Below are 17440 nucleotides of genomic sequence, written 5' to 3' on the forward strand. Positions count from 1 at the left end.
TCCATTTATTTACACAGCATTTGTGGGATTTGCATTTAGTACGCCATTAATATTTAAAATAATAGTGATGCCCCATAGCCTGTTTGAAACCCCTCAGCCAGCACCGCTTGCAGGAGCTGCCGGGGCTGCTGTGGGCTGTGCTGGGCGCTTCTGCCCAGACTTCACCAAACTTTTACATTTTGGCTGGAGAGCAATGGTGATCCTGGGGCAGATGCTCCCATCCCGCTGAGTAAATCAACTCATTCCTGCACTTCTCATTTCACTTACGAGTGCAGGTCCCGCTTAGCTGCGACGCAGACACGGGTCCCGGGGCCAAGCCTGAGCCCAGCTCCGGGTTTCCAGTCAAACCCAGCACTCACGGGGATTAATCCAAATTTCTTCCCCAGTCTCCAGAACTCATGACGCAGATCCACAGTTCCCTTCCCTGGCGTGTGTGCAGTGGTCACAGCAGCAGCAGAGCACGTGCTTAGAATACGCTACCAAAACCTAAGGTTTTCTTTTCCTCCCATCCCACCATTGGGTTATTTATGCAAGTTAATTGATTATTTTGTTGTTGTTGTTGTTGCTTCTCTGCAGCAGGAAGAGAAGCTGAGCTGGCACGAGAGCAGCTCATATTCCAATGCAGCTTTCTGCAGTCAGCAAAAAGAAGGCAGAAAATGACTGTTCAATTAGATCACATACTTTGGGTAAACGTTCCCTTCTGAAAGTTTGTCTCGGCTTTAAAACTGGGCAGCACGATGAGTTGTTATGATCATCCCAGGCATTAAACAGAAAGGAGCATTTCTTGTTTAAGTGTTGATTAAAAAGCAATGTGTTACTGACAAGCTTCGCACCAAATGGGTGACTCTCGTCCCCTGTTGCCTGGTGACTCGTGGAGGTTATCGCGATAGGCCTGATGGGTTTCCAGAGCAGTCTTTGCACAGAGCCGTTTCGCAGCCCTGAGTCTCTTGGTGGGGTATTCGCTGCATTTCAGTGAGGCCCTTTAGGATGAAATTAATTCAGTTTAGCAGCCAACAGGCTCCAAATCGATTCATTCTGCAGTCGGGATACTTTACAGCCAAGAAGGATGGTTTTCAGCACATGGTACCGTGCTGACATGTCTGCAGCCGCTGAAAGGAAACCCAGTGGAAAAAGGTATCCACAAAACGAAACCTTTTATATTTGGGAAATAAGAGCTATTTGGCTGCTCAAAGGGCTGCCAAAGCCTCGCAGGAAAGCTCTGGTCACAGCCGTGCCGAGAGCGCCGGTGCTCAGCGCTGCAGCTCTCTGCTGTCTTGCGGCTGCAGGCTCGTGTCCTGCCGCCCTCCCTCCGCACGCGGCACCCCCGCTCGTCTTTGTCACCTTCGGGACAGCAGCAGCAATTACCGGGCGGTCGCAGGGGAAGGGGAAAGGTAGCAAAGAGAAAGGACAGGACCGGGCACAGTGTGCGAGGGCTGGCGGTGGGCGGAGGGCAGCAGCTGCCCTGGGGGTGCTGCAAAGCCCCGCGTCCCCGCGGGCTGCCATGGCTGCTGCAGGCAGGCACGCTGCCTGCCCGCGAGTCACCTGCCCTCCACGTGGGGTTTGATGGTGGCTCTTGATTCTCCAGCCTGCTTCTCAAATGCTAATGTGGCTTTGGACGTCCATGTCTTCACCCTTCAGCAAAAGCAGAATCCAGCTTTGGACAAACAGAGCACTGTGCCGACTACAGTTTTGCAACAGGAGCTCCCGTCCTGTTCCTTGACTTGATATCAGCGTTTTGTCATTTTTGAGGAAATAACAAACTTGAAAGTATTCGGCTTTGGTGCAGCAATTGCAGCTTAATTGCACGTCTCCTTCTGCCCACACAAATGCTGAAAAGTGACTTGGCAAACTTTAAAGGCAATCCAGGGACTGAAATGGGAAGACTTGACAAGCCAGCATTCATCAGCTCTGACTAACGCGTCTGTAGTCTCAAACCTGCTGCTGTTCCTGCTTTGGCCTGACATCTTGCTGCCCTCAAAGAATTTCTTTGGAGTCTCAATCAGCGGCTGCCGGGTGGCTGTGTCTGAAAGGTCCCCCCAGCATTTAGGCTGCCAGGTTACCCACAAACCAGTACAAAACTGTTCCTGGGGCAAGGGCCACGTTGGCAGTAGCCCTGGCACTAGAGTGGGGCAGGGTTTGCCACACAGAGAAGATGGAGGGTGCAGACACCCTGGGGCGTCACCGGGTTTCGTGGTGGCAGGCGGCACGGCACCCCCGCCCCGCTCAACCCCCGGCTCCCAGGAGCCCCCCGTGTGGGTTGGTGGGTGGCAGCGGCCTCGGGGAGTCCCCTCTACCTCCAGGACACCGGGGCTGCCTGATTTGGGGCAGATGCTGTTCCCAAATGCGAGCGGCAGGGCAGGGCAGGGGCAGATGCGATGCTGGGGTTGCTGCCGGTACCCGCAGGGCAGCTGCCAGGGCCGAAGCAGCGTGCTCGGCGCTGCCGACACTTCTCCCCACTTGGCTGCGAGGTGCCCTCGAGGAGACACGGAGAGGAGCGAGCCGAGATTAGCGGTTAGCCCAGAAAGCATGCAAATGAGGTCATGAACCCCCAGAGGAAGAGCAGAGAAGGAGTCAGACAACCACAAAAGATCTTGCGGTTATTTGCTCAGGTTCAGATGCATCTCACAGGGGCTGCTGCTCTATCCATCCCTCCTTCCCCGGGGGTGTTGGGACAAACAAGCTTCTCAGAGGCCCTGGGCGCGGGGAGGGGAGGAGGTGGGATGGAGCGGAGCTGGGAGGGCTGCCCCAAGGGGGGCAGACGCCCAGGCGAGGGCCTCCAGCAGATGCAGAAATGAGTTAACTGCAGACCTCAGCTCACCTTCTGCGGAGGTTTGTGATCAGCATGAAGTTAGGGTGCACTTTAATTCATTATTTTGCTTGAACTTCTCTGCGTGGCTGAGCAGGGGTTTAGTGTACACGGCGTGCTGCTTACACTTGGCATGGAAAACATTGAGTCTACAGGTTTTTGCAAGTAAAATATTTAAGATTTCTCAGCAAATGGTGCATGCAGTTTTTCAGGAGGATGTTTTGCTGTTTTCCCCACAATCAGACTCATCCGGCATGTTCGAGCAACGGCCTCATTTATATACAGCATTGGAGAAGTGAGGGGAGTGGATGTTCTCTTCTTTCAGAAAAGGCACAATTTACCAAAGGACAGGAATTATGTAAAGCAACGTGATTTACTCACGTCCTGAAGTCTGTAAACAGTGTGAGTTATGCTGCATGGCGCTTTTGAAAAGATAACTGGGAAAGGAGGCCCCTTGCTTCATTTTGTGAATGAGTGACTCTATTGTATAATGTTGGGTTTTATTCCATTTCATACTGTGTACACAGTACTTACTGCGTGCTTGTAAATGAGCAACTGAGGAAATAGATCTTTGCTGGAGGCAATTGCTTTCCCAATAGTGATAGAAAACATCATGCGTGGCAGACTTAGAGGTTATTATTTTAATACCTTTCTTCTCGTTGTGGAGCAACATGCCCGTGTGCTCTGGCAGGCATGCTGGGTCACCCCCTCCCTCCCCACCACACCAGTTACGGTCAGGCCAGGCCATCGCAGTGGGTGTAAAACCCCCCATCAACCCCGATGCCGTGGCTCTGCCGTGGAGCCAGGCTGAGCCAAACCCATGTCTTGCCCCCACTACAGCAACGAGGCTGTTCAAGACCCTTGGCCCCTGGCAGCTGCACCCTCCACCTCCGCTCCAGGGTCTCTCCGCCCCGTCCCCCCTCCCCTGCTCCTTCGTTCCTCCCACCATCTCCCCCTCGCAAGGAGCCACCTGCCACGCTCCCCCCGTATGCCTGAGCAAAAATTGAACTTGGCGGAAAAGCGTTGAGGTCCTGCATGAGACTCAAAATACAGGGTTTTGGGAGAAATCTGTCAGGATGATCTAAACACCTTGGGGACAGGCTGGGTTAGGGGCAGTATGAGAACAGCAGCAGCACCTCAGAGGAGCAAATAGGTTGACTGGAGAGAGCAGGCGCCTGGACCCCCTGCTCGGAAGCTGACTGTGTTCCTGGGAGGTTTCCCGTGCTCCCCTTTACTTGCGGTAGAAATTCCAGCCCAAAACCTCAGACCTGGTGCCGAGGGGACTCCATGTGGATCAGCGCATTGCGTTAGCTCTGGGATCTCCTATTTCCTAACCAACAGTTGTAAAATTCCCGAACAACAGAAACTCCTCTGCTCCTGCAGCCCTGCTGGGCTGCCTTCCCCAGCGAGGTCCCTGGGGCAGGCTGTCCCTCACGGATCATGGTCTGGAGCGTCCCCATCACCCCCTGCCCCAGCCAGGCTCTGTGGGGGGCTGTTGCTTTGCAGCCTCGGACCCTTGGAGCAGGCCCTGCTCGGCAAGGTGGCACTTTGCACCCTGGCTTGTGATGTGCAGCACGTAGAACCGCTCTCCGGTCACCTCTGCGGAGGGAGAGATGCGATGCAGTGAAAAACGCAGGCGCCAGCGGTGAAGCCGTGCCTGGGGGGCCGCGCACTGACTGTCCCTCCTTCGCAGGAGCGCCCTGGGAGCGGGGCAGGACGCGCCGCAGGACCCGGCTGCTTTGAGGGTGCGTGCCAAGAGCCCGGGGCTCTCATATCGGCACGGAGGCTGCAAGGCTCCCTGCGTCGCATGAACCACACGTGCAGGCGAGAACGTTGCAACCCTCGCCGAAAAAGCTGCGGCTATAATCACAAGGCTGCCGTTGGCCGCCTTCCCAGGCGCGAGGCGCTTGGCAGGGCCCATGGCTGGGGCAGGCGAGGGCTGGCAGCTGGCTCGCGCCCGGAGAGCCTCTGCCTCGCTTTTCCAAAACTCCCTGTTTATTTGTTCTGCAACAGCTTGAAACCAAATAGGGTTAATAGCCCTCCCTGTGTCCTAGTGAGATGAAACTACCATTGGGAGACCCAGGACAATTTTTATATAGGATTAGAAAACAAAAATCAATATTTAATTATCTGTAAGCTTTTTGTGTCACTGCATCCTTAGCTTGCTAACTGTGAGTGCCGGCTGCCATGGAGAAAGTAAGTCATTAAAGGTGCAGTATCTTTTACTGGCCTTTTATGGGCCTGCAGTAAATAGAGTACATTATCACTTCTCACACACCGATATTGTTATTTATCTTTACAATCTCTATTTACCTATATTTATGGTTGATTTCTCCTGTATATTATATGGCTAGGTTAACTTTAATGGGGTTCATTAAAGCAGGCACTTAACAAAACTTTGGAGCATCCTCATTTGGACAGATGGCAAGAAACCGAAAGAGGGAAAGGCAGAGGAGAGGCGCTTTATGTCAACAAGTCCCGCAGTGCTCCGGAGGTGGAGGTGGGTGATGGAAATGCCGGCGGCTTCGGGGCTGGTGTCCCCAGCCTGGGGGTTTCTGGGACCCGCAGCCACTGCAGAAAGGGCTGTCGGGTCTGGCAGCACAGGTCTTGGGGAGGGTCAGCCTCATGGAGCCAGGAGGAGGAGGAGGAGGAGGAGGGGGGATCCTTCGCTGGCTGCCAGGTGCTTGGTCCCAGGATGTCCACGTTTTCTGGGGAGCTGCAAGCACATGGCTCTGAGGGGCTGCTCAGGGTCTCCCCCCCTCACCCCTGTTCTACCTTTCCTCCGTAAGCCTGAGCCCCCGGCTCCTCCCTGACACCCCAGCGTGGTCCCTGTGGGGCAGCCTCCCGCCCTGACACGGGACAGACGGACAAAGCGCCCAGCACCGCTCCCGACCCGGTGCCCGTCCCGTGCAGCTCTGCGCTCCCGAGGGGTCTCCGGCGCCCACCCTGTCACACGGCCCCTCCACCTGTACTCGCAGTGCCCTGAAATGCTCCTAGCGACAGTCAAAAGACAATAAATAAATACTCTGGAAAACGAAACCTTCCCCCACGGGTTGGGGAACTGGCAATTAGCGGATCTTTTTGCTGCAGTAGTTAATTTTTTACAAGCCTCCCTTATTTTCACTGTTTCCCCTGGTTAATAATGACTAGCAGCCGCTTACACCATAAATAAGTTCCACAAATTTCGCAGATGCACCGGGCTGTTTAAGCAGGGAAATTGAGCAGCATATGTCTGAATGGTTAATTGACTTAATTGCTGTTAGTTGGGCTATTAGCACACTTGATCCACCCCAATGACCGCAATACTTTCTTAATGGTGTTCATTTTATTTGGATGCCAAGCTCCAGTTACCATTACAGGGAAATTTCCAATTGCTGATTACCTCATAAATATATAATTGTAGTCATAGGCTAAATAAAGCCAACAGGCATTAATAATGAACAGCATTTGACTAAGAGCCTTTAAAGGATGATGGAAGTTTCTTTAAAGACCTTAGCTATTCTTGAAATGTAAATAATCTTTCATGCTTCTATTTTTAATTATGCTGCATGCTTTTTCCCATTGGCATCAAGCACTAGGAGAGGTAAAGTTGCATCCTGCGGCCAGGTGATGTCCAGAGAAAACAACACAGAAAGGAGCCTCCCGAGCTCTCGCTGTTCCACCCCAAGCATCACTTCCCAAGGGACACTGAGATTGTTTCTTTCAGGCCGGTGCCAGCACGTGAGTGAGTGACCAGTGGCACAAGCCTCTCATGCAGGTTTTTTAAAAACAGATTTTTCCCACTCCCTGTCTGCAAGGAAAGGAAAAAGCAAAGTGCCAGCAGGCTAAATCCTGCCCTTCTGTGCGTGCGGGGGGCTCGCAGGGCGGGCGAGGGGAGTGTGGCGAGAGGGAGCCATCTGAGAGCGACTGGGACCCCCGCTCGGGGACCAGCCTGGCTGCAGCCCCGGGAACAAAATAGTTTGGGCCAAACAAACGCACCTACAAGCCCAGATCTGCCCCAGAGGGCAACGCGAAGGGCAGCTATGATTTACCCAGAAGAGGAATGGCAAGGGAAAAATGGCCTTTTCTAACTCCAGCAATGTTACCGGCTGTAGAGACAATTTAATTATCCTAGACTATTCTTAACTGACCTAGTAAAATGAACCTGCCTAGCTCTGTCCACAATAATTACCTACAATTTGCTAATTCATGTGGAGAAGAAATTACTCCTAGATAGTCTGTTAATCTTTGATTCCTAACCATGAGCTCATTTACTCTGGGCTTGTTCCCTACTGGTGCCAAACAGAGAGAATTACATTAGTTATTTTCAGCTATTAGGGAACTAGTTATAATTAATGTTGTCTTTGACGATAGCCTGATTTTACGCAGCTGCCTCAGCGGTGCTGCCGTGGGCGGGTGGTGCGGCAGGGGGAGGTGGGCAGGGAGGGCTTCGGCCGCTTGGGTTTGCCCCAGAACCTGCTGCAGTAGTTGGGGTTGGGGTCTGCCCGACGCATCCTTGCGGCACGGCTGCTCGCGGGGCCAGGGCGCTGCGGCGTGAGGATGGGCCCCGCGTCCCGGGGCAGCACCCCGTCCCCCCGCCGGAGGAGAGATGGGGCTGCGTTGCCCCGTGGGACCGGGAGGGTCCATGGCCGTGGGCTGCCCCCATGGCAGGAGCAGTGACAGTGTGGGGGGCTCTGCCGCGCCCCTCTGAGGAGTCATTTCCCATTTCTACCCCTCCCGCCCGTTTCTATGGACACTGCTGCGTGGTGGAAAGACGGTGAATCATTGGACGTATGCGGGGATGAATGTTGTGAAGGGAGAGAAGAATCAGGAGAGGGGAGAAGGCTTTTGAGGAACAGGAGAGCGAAACACCATCCGCCTGCCCCAGCTGCCCTGCCTCCACACCCCGGGGCCACCCCCCTTCCCCTGCCCTCAAACTGGGGTTCCCAGAGAGAAGGAGGGGCTGGAAGCAGTTGAGTTTCCCAGCCCGGGGCTGGCACACCCCGAGGGCAGCGGTTGAGCCTGCTCCTGGGAAGAGCCACCTTCCCGAGGGTGGGAGGGTGTCCCCCCACCCTGCCCTATTCCCGGGGGACACTGACACTGTGGTCTCCCTTTGCAAACCCACCAGGGCAGCTGGCCGGGATCCCCCCACTGGGTGGAGGTGCAGTTCCTCTCCCTCCTCCTCTCCATCCTCCCCACCCTGCGCCTCGGCAGCCGGGCACAGCCCGGCCCAAGCAGCCTCAGCGACAGCCTCTGCCTTTACCCAGCCACTGACACAAACCAATTATTGATGTAAACTGGGAGGTCAGGCAGACTGCTCTTCCAACCCGGGGAAAACGAGAAGCAGATGTTAGTTTCAGCAGAGAAAAGGTCTTGGGATATGAAATAGTTTCACCTGGTGCCTTCATCTTCTGGAAAATCACACGTGCCAATTCCTTTTGAAAATGATCAAAGCCAGGCACGGTGTTTCCTCTCTCCTTGCCGATCTACTCGAGTCTGTTTTATCAGATGGAGTTTAAAGCAATAGTATGTTTTATTTTAAAACAGACTTAAAAAATATTCCGGCCTTTTGGCTTGACCATTCAAACCATCTGGTTTCATACATTTCAGATGTTAGCCCAAAGAAGAGAAACGGTGTTAACAATAAGCAAAAGTACCTAATAATCAGTTTAATACAATGCTTACTTATGAAGTTGGCATATCCAAAATTATTACCAGAAGCCCAATCTTAATCCTTTTTAAGTTGGGGGAAAAATGGATCAAAAATTAGAATGATATCAAGCATAAAATAATCTTCTGTCTGTGTTGCACTGATAAAAAAATAGAATATATAATTACCATGTAAAAACTGCTTATGTTTGTGATTATATGTTGCTGCCATCTCCAGGTCCTCACTGTAAATGACTTAATTGGGTTGTCCTGATATATGGATGCGGAGAGCAGGAGCTCATGCTGGCTCTCACGGGGTGCTGATGCGCACGCTGGGCTGGATGCTCGCCCGGGGAGATCCGGGACACGGCCCAAGGTTTGAACCTCTGGGATGTGCTGCAGCCTGTCCAAGGGGCTGCCGTGAGCCCTCCGGGGGTTGGGGTGCTCCCGGGCTGGGGAGGCCTCAGCGGCTGGGCTCGGGGTTTCGTTTTCCTCCTCCTTTATAATTGCCATATCCCACCACGGATTATTTTTTTCCCGGCTATTTATGAGAAGAGTGAGCAGAAAGTCTGGCAGAACGATGGCATGGTGGCTCAAACAGTGGTGGGGTGGACGCGGCGTGGGGACACCTGCAGGGCTGGCAATTTTTGAATTTAGAAAGTGCCTCGCGCCTGAAGGGCTATTGAAAGCAGTAAGGGAACTGGGAGGGAAGGACAAAGGATCGCAATGCCCTGTCTAGACGCTAAATGTACTTGAAAATCAAGTCATGGGATTATCTCCACATAAGAACAGACTGGGCAGACATACAGCAACCAGTGTTCAGGGCTGAAAAGAAATTGCAAAAAAAAAAAAAAACCACCAACTCAGAAAGCTGGCAAAACTAAAAGGATGTGCTCTTTTTGTTGCTTTGAATAGTGCTCAGATAGATAAGTCACTGCCTATGAAAGAAACACGGGAGGCAAAATTTCAGGGTATTAGAGAAGCATCTTTCCATCTACACACACACGTTGCCAGCGGCGGGAGACCCAGCCCGGGCTCCCGCATCCCTGCGGGAACAACGTGCAGGCAGGGGCCAGCATCGCCTTCCCAGGGCTGGAACCACGCCGGGAGCCTGGGCCACATGTAGGCAGCCACCACCTGAGCCTGTGGTGTAACCCGGGTGTGCAGCCCCCCAGCAGACATTTCCCCCAGCCTCGGAACAAAGCAGGGGGACACGAAGCCTGAATTTCCGCCGTGGGAGAGGGGAGATGCTGAGGCTGGGAGCCACGGGCAGAGCTTGGCTCACCTGCACCGTGCCCAGGGCAGAGCCGAGGAGCACGAGGTCACAGCAGGAATGCGAAAAAAGCCTGAGCAAAGGAAAGAATCACATTTATATCTGGGATGAATAACACCTGAATGCTCTCTAGGTAAAGGAGGTACCCAAGGATTCTCTGTATGCAAGCTCCGATCTGCATCTCCTTGCAAAACAGATAGCTGTGTATAATAATAAATATCTGCCCATGGATAGACCATGAATAAGTACAACATGTATAATGCACCAGGATTACGTGATTTTTTTATGTATAAAAATGTCTTATTAGCTTTCTGGTTTTTCTCCCACATATCAAATAACAATACCCCACTTACAGCTGAAGTATGCTCCTTTTTACTACCCGCTATATTTATTACAACTGAGAAAATAGATTTTTTTCTTTTTTTGTTTGTTTTTTTTTATTTGCTAAATTTAGCCATTTTTCTGGCGATGACGTTCAGCAGCATGGAAAGCAACGTTCTGAAATAAGTTCATCATTCTCAAAAGCCTTTGGTGTCATTTAGTGAGGGATTCTTGCTCTGAAAAGCATTTGAATGCAAATTATGGCCATTACCACAATTAAATATTTATTTTTGCCCCCAAATGCGAAGCTAATTTCATAACTAACTCAGCAAGGTAGGCAGCAGCAGAGGGGAGCGTGACAGACGCCGTACGTCGTGCGTGCTGCGCGTCGGCGCCGGGAGGGCTCCTCGGAGCTGTGCTGGGAGCACACGGGGACGGGGACTGCCAGGGATGAAGCTGACAGAGCGTTTTCTGGGTCTGTGGAGCCCCCCACCCAGCATCCCCCCCCCCTCCAGCTCTTGGGGAAGCAGGGGTGCTGGGGGGAGCTGGGAGGTGGTGGCCTCAGGGTCCCTGTGGGTCTCTGTGACTGCCCGTCGGGGAGGGCAGCCTTGCTTTGGTTTTTCCCAATGAATGTTTTTGACTAACGGAAAACTACGGTGAAAAATCCAGTAATAATGAACAAAAGTTTGGTATTTGCAAAAACCTCATGCTCCTGACTTCTTGACTTTTTCATCAAAAACCTGAATCTTTTATTTGAAAAATAGAGGAAAATTTGACAAAACTTCTGAAAAGATCACTTTTCCAGCAAACCCAAGCCAAGCCTTCCATCAAAAAAAGTGACACCATTGTTTTGAAAGAAGAGCTTTGCTCACCCTACACTGGGCAGGATGACACGAGTTATGCCAAAGAGATTGATGGGTCTGCTCTCAGTGCGTTTTTCTAGAGGCTCTTACTGGTCCTAAATTCTTGGGCAGAGTATTTTTCAAAATAGCTTCTAAAACTGCAAATCAATAAATGATGTTTGCTGAACAACTCAGTCAAATCAAAGTTATATTTTGAACCTGAAAAAGTACCCGCTGCACTTTTTACCATTTACCCGGCGCTAATATTTACCTGGAATTAATTCTGACCATTTCACAACTAAGAGCGTTGCCCTTCGGGGCCGAGGCTGCCTGGCAGGGTCTTTCATTGCTCCTCCGGGGTGAAAATGTTTTGGATGAACATAATTTGTTCTCTGATTTCCCAGGACCCAAAATCTATTTGATAGTAAAGGTCAGAAGAATTTTCAGTCATGCAGACAAGCTGCCAAATATAGATGGCCAGAACCACAGAAATATGTAAATTCATTGACTTGAACAATTAACATTTAAGCTTAATTAAAACTAGAATCAGTGAAGGCACAAGAGCAAGGGCTGTGCCCATCATATCTCTTCAGGCTGGCACAGCACAGCCCGTTCTAATCCTTCGGCCCCATCTGCACTCAGGTTGTTTATCACCAATCAATCAAGAATTTGGGTAGCACCTTTCCGGTGAGTTTTGGCTGCTGTGCCATGGACTTGTCTAAAATCCAGAAGAAATCTATTTGCTGCGCCACATCTCGGTGCGTAATTCCCACGGACGTGTGAGGCGGCGGGTTCAGCTGGCGGCTCTGCCACACAGCCAGCACGGGGATTTCACCGTCCCTTCCTCCATGCCCGCTGCTCTGTAACGATTCCTGGATGTTTTCAAGCTGGGAGGGAAATCGAGCAAGAAGCTGGTGGCGTTCTGGGCCACGCCACTTCCCTCTGCCAGCTCAGCTGCATCTCTTGCGATGACCTTCCCTCCACCCAGACCCCACTCCTCTTGCAGCAGGGATGGTGAAATCCCATCTGCTGTCTCTCTCTTTGCCTTGCCGTTTGTTATACTTTTTAAACCACAGGTTCCTGCTGTGGCTGGATGCCTTTCCCTACCGTGACTGTATCTGGAAATCCCTCATTTCCTCCCATTTCTTTAGCAAGCAGATTGGAACTGGCGCCGCTTTTCTTAATTTTTCCTTACGGCACATTTGGGGCTCGCTGCACGAGCTCCGGTCAGGCTGGCAGGTGCCTGAATTTTTGGTTTTGCCGTAACACTCTCAGTTGCTGCCATCCTCTTAACAAAACCTTGCAGCTGGCAGAAAAGGGATGTGCTCCCTAAAGCTGTCTGGTCACCGGCCATTGTGTAGGAGAAATTCCACGCGGTGTAAGCATCTCTTGTATAGTGCTCGGTAAAGGTGGGGCAGGAGAAGACAGGAGCGACTCTTTAATGAGGGGGGATGTCTAAAGAAGTTTGTGAATGGACTGGGAAAGTCATGGGCTTAGGATCACGTTGCGCCTGCTGAAAGAGCTCTGTAAATGGAGTCTTTATTGGTGGCAGTAACTGATCCGCCTCCTGGCTGAGAGTCATGGAGATTAGACATTAATTGAACATGGTCTCTAAGAGGGGAGTGTTTCAGGGTTAAAATGGGGAGGCAAGAGAAACATTAGAATTGTAGAATAGAGAGGGGCTGTTAATAAAGACACAAGGGCAGCTGTGCACCGAACGTGGGGGGTGATATAGGATTTCAAGTGCCGGGGTCCTCTTTCCACTGAAAGCTACCTTACACGGGGATGTAACCCAAGGACTCGGGCCCGGAGCCGCTGCTGCTCCGTCCCGCGTGCTCTGGGGACGGTGACGTGGGGCAATCGCAGCCCCGGCCCTGCAAGGGGGTCCCCAGGCAGCAGGACACCTGCTTTGATTGTGAGATACCACAGCGGGAGGGAAGGGTTGTTCTTCGCTTCCCACCGCACACGGGACCGTTCGTCTCGGTGACTCGAGGCTTCTCTGTCGTGGAAATTAATGGATCAGGAGGGATGTGATGAGCAGAGCGCGTTGGGGAGGTGGAGGTTCACTGGGATGCTGTGCCCTAGCACAGCTGTGGCTGAATTTAATATTGAGCTCATGATGAGACAATGAGTTTTCTTCGTCACAGCTTTGCAGTTCATTACTCTCCCTCTTTCTTTTCTGCAAATAAGTAAATGCACTTAACAGGTTGCTACAGGTCACCTAAGCTAACTGTCATGTATGCACTCTTATCCCATGGTAATTGCAAAGTACTGTTACCGATCTTAAATGTCAAGAAATGATTTAAATATAAATTTACATTTGCTGCAAACTAAGAACACGTACACAGACAGTTACTGCGGCCCAGCTAATGCACCGTAGCCTGTGAAATGTGGTAATCTGGGATTCTCAACCTGAGGGACGTTTATATGTGCAGGAAATTTCAGAGGAAGATGTTGCAACTTGGAAATCAGCTGTCACTGCTGCCTGCAGCGGGATGGGGCGTCACAGCAAATCCCCACCTCTACCACAAAGGCTCCTGTACTGCTTGACCTCCCTTCCAGCAGGTACGAGAGGAAGGCCACATTTTGCTGGTAGGAGTAGAGGGACTTACACAAGGCTTTTCAAAAGATGCGGCGCCTCCCCAGCTCTGTGCTGGCCGCAGGTGGCTCAGGGTGGAACGGGCTCGATTTGAACCCTTCTGTGTGTGTCAGGCCGCTCCCAGCTGCAGCGGGAGCGATGCAGAATTCCCAACCAGCGCCTCTGCCGTGTGCCCAGCCCAGGCGTCACCACAGGCGTTCCCGGGAATTCGACAGCCAGAAGGACGTCCTGCGAAAAACTTGAAAGCAAACTCCCCCCGTGAAGTACCTGCAGGCACCATGGCCTGGGGCTGGGACACGGGGCCGTCCCCACCGCCTGCCATCCCAGCCTGGAGTGACCGGCTGGAGCGTTGACGCTGGCACGAGCCGACGGCTGCGGCAAAACGTCCCTCGCAGGCGCGGGCAGAGGCGGCACGGGCAGCCGGCAGCGGGGTGCCGGGAGGGCTGCCCTTGACATGTGCAGAGGGAACGGGAAGGCAGCCGGTCTCTGCAGCTCCCGGCCAGGGCTGGAAGGAGGAACGGGAGGGGAACCGTTTCCAGGATCAGGAGAACAGCGTCGGTGAGGGCAAGGAAGGGGATGTGCCTCTCTGACACCCGCGGTACTCGTGCACCTCTGGTTTCACCACCAGCCTGGGCGGAGGGTCTGTGGGCACCCAGCGCACCCATGGGCAGCCCCGTGGCTCCCGGCTTTGGACATCGTGCCCTCAGGCAAAGCTTCCAGAATTAGACATTGTGTAAGTGCGTTTAGAAACACCTATTTTAGGTCTGAAAAAAACCCTGTGTTTTCCCTCCCTGAATTTCAAGATCACTCCGAAAATTGCGAGTGAAATTCCCGCTCGTGGCCAACCTGGGCTCCAGTGCTGTGGAAGCCATCGCGATCCACATAGCCAGGCTGTCTGGACAACCCTCTTAGTGATGTGTCCAAACTTCAGAGACATCGATTTTGCCACTTTCGTGTCTGACAGGCTTTCATTAACAGCTTTGATGTAACTCTGATACAGAGGATAATCTGTGTTTTCCTAGTTGAGCGTGTATTTCCTCAGGCATGCAGATAGCTGGCACCTTTCCCCTTCTTCCTCTCCCACAGTTTCCACGTGAGTAGCCCCAGAAATATGCACAAACCCATTTAGCAAATGGATTTTTTCTTGTGAAGCGTTCAAAAATAGTCACTCTTTATTATTAAAAATGGTGACTGGTGTATCATGACTCAACAGTCTGAGGGCAAATCTGCACACTGTATATCAATACTTCACGTAAGCAACTGAAGTAATCAATAGTTCAAGTATATTTCTGTATTTATTACATATTCAATCGACTAACTCATGCTCTTTCATCAATACATTAACTGATAATAAAACTCTGTTTACTATAGAAAATATTAGACACTGTGTAACAAATAATTGAACATTAGTATGTGCAAGTATTGAGCTACAAAGGAGCAGCGGGAGGGAACTGTATAATATCCTCCTGGTTAAGCCCACCTCGTTTGATTAAAGGGAAAACAAAATGCCACAGATAAGAGATTAAAAACATCTTGTGCTAATACAGATCGGAAGTCATCAAAGAGGGAAAGATTAAAATGAGCTGGTTCCCGATTTCAAGTCGCCGCCTGCTCGGCAGCTGCTCCCCGGGCACGGTCGCGCAGCCGCGGCCGGGCACCGTGGGGCGGGTTTGCCGAATCTGCCCGTTACCGGCAGCGAAGCTCCGGGCTCGGGCCCGTGGCCGGGCTGGGCTGCCAGCGATGGCACTTTGGGTGCAAGGGGCTCTTCAGAAGTGTTTCTGCAGGGCAGCTAGCGACCGCGGAGAAGTAAAGGATGGCTCAGGGGACAATCAGCTGGGCTCCAACCCAAAGCTTTGTTTCTGCTACAGTTTTGGACAGGTAACATAGACCTGAGTGTCTGTGACTTGGGCATAAACATCCTTCCTCTTGCCCAGTGTCTGCTGGCGTGAGGGATAAGCTTCTTGGGGCAGTAATCTTCTTCCAGGGGAGGTGCCTGGATCCTGTGATGAAGCCCCTGTCCCACCAGCAGTGGCTGGGAGCCTCCTCTGAGCCGCTGCTCTTGGGCACAAACCAGTGCAGTAAAAACCCCAGATGTGCACTGTGGCGTGTGAGAGCCCAGGGTCAAGCCAGAGCGAGGGGAGGGTGCCAGGAAACCCTCACTGCTGCACCGACACACGGCTGAGAGCCACGAGCATCGTCCGGGCATGGCACGGGCAGCAAAAATCCCCCACTTAGTGTGAAGCCCAGCGCTGAGCACAGCCAGAGTGGGTGCAGCATCTTGCAGCAGGGCCGAGGTCTGCAGCAGGAGAGAGCAGTGGGATTCAGGCATGTTTTATCTGGGACAAACATTGGCTTTGACAATATTTTAGCTGAGAAAGCCTAACTGAAGCCATCTGGTTCCAGGGGAAGAGGACACCAGGAGGTGGTAGGTCCAGGACTTTCCAACAACACTGGGCAGGGGTATCCATGGCTTGGTGGCATACGACCAAACGGTGTCCAGCTCTGTAACCCTCCTCCAGGAAGGTGTCGGGGCTGCAGACACATTCAGGGTCTTCTTGCTCGCACAGGGTAACCCCTTTAAATCCACAGCGATACTTAACAGCCAGGAAGCATCTTGTTACAATTTACAGGGTATTAATGAGCAATCTGGTACATATGGGAACAAATGATAGCACTCTGCGTTAATACCAGGGTCATTAATGCATACTCTAACAGAGGAAATAATTAGGGTGAATTACAGCTATAAGGCTGCGTTGGCTGCTGCATGTGTGCGTACAGTTCTTGGATTGTTCTCCGAATTCACCTGGTCGGGTTTGAGGTGGCACCTGGGAGGGCAGCGGTGTTTCCCTGCACGTAGGTGAGCAGCCAGCACCAGCTCCGCCAGCGCCGCGCTGCAGCCGGGCGATCGGCAGCTGAGGTGGCCTCTGTCCTGAAGAGAAAGCAGCCGACAGTTTTGAGTCAAATGTGAAAGAACAGTTTATTTGGTGTCACTTTTAATTAAGCGCAATAGCAAAGCCTCTATTAACTGTGAGGAATGTGTCCTATGAATGCACTGCATTACTATTAGTTATATTTTATTTTTATCATTGTTATTATTTAGTAGTCTGGAGACCCAGTAGTCCATCGATTTGTTTCCGAGTAGCCCAAATGAGGCTGAGTAGTTGTAGATCATCTTCAACTGAGGCTGACACTGGCGTTTTCTCTCCTAAACCATTCATTACAGCGTGCAGGCTCTGGAGCAGGTTTGGTTTGAGATGTCGTTGCAAGCGAAGCAGGTGCTGACGGCAGCCCCGGCTCTGCTGGGCGGTGAGGCTGCGCGGGAGCTGCATCCCGGCCGGCGCCGCATCCCGCGGGATGCCAGCGGCACTGCACGCTGGGGTGGCCTGAGCGGGACCCGGAGCCGCCCGGGGAGATGCAGCCAGGTGGGTCGGGGGTTGCTGCCCCGGCTAAGCCACATCCCTGGCAAGGACTTTGCGGTTCAGAGAAGAACAAAGAGCTCTTTTTTTTGTCAGGACTAAGGATCACGCTGTGTGCGCGGTAGCCAGCTCAGTGTAGGTGCATAACCCTTACACATTCATCTGGAAAGTGTAGTGGGGGTCCTACTGCAGCGGGCAGGGAGCCGGCCCCCACTCGCAGTGAAAACAGAGCGTGGATGAAAGCAGAGGGTGCATTTTCCTGCAGCTCTGCAAATATTAATAACGTACAATCCCTTTATGAAAGCAAACCGAGGACATGAAAACATGAAAAGTAAGGTGCAAAAAAAATTGAAAAGCGCTTCATCTGCAGTGAATAGGGGATAGAGGAGTGAGGAGGGACTGTGGGCTTAACACAGCTGGCACCATTTGTGCCCACCAGCACGCGGTTTGCCCCAGGAACTGGGGTGCCTCAAAGCAAGGCAGGCTTTGGTCCTCGCTAAGCGTTGCTCTTGGTTCAGCAAGGTGCTCGAACATGGTTATCACCTTTCTGGAAAG

Source organism: Strix aluco, chromosome 18 (assembly GCF_031877795.1).
Source record: "Strix aluco isolate bStrAlu1 chromosome 18, bStrAlu1.hap1, whole genome shotgun sequence".
Classification (NCBI taxonomy): domain Eukaryota; kingdom Metazoa; phylum Chordata; class Aves; order Strigiformes; family Strigidae; genus Strix; species Strix aluco.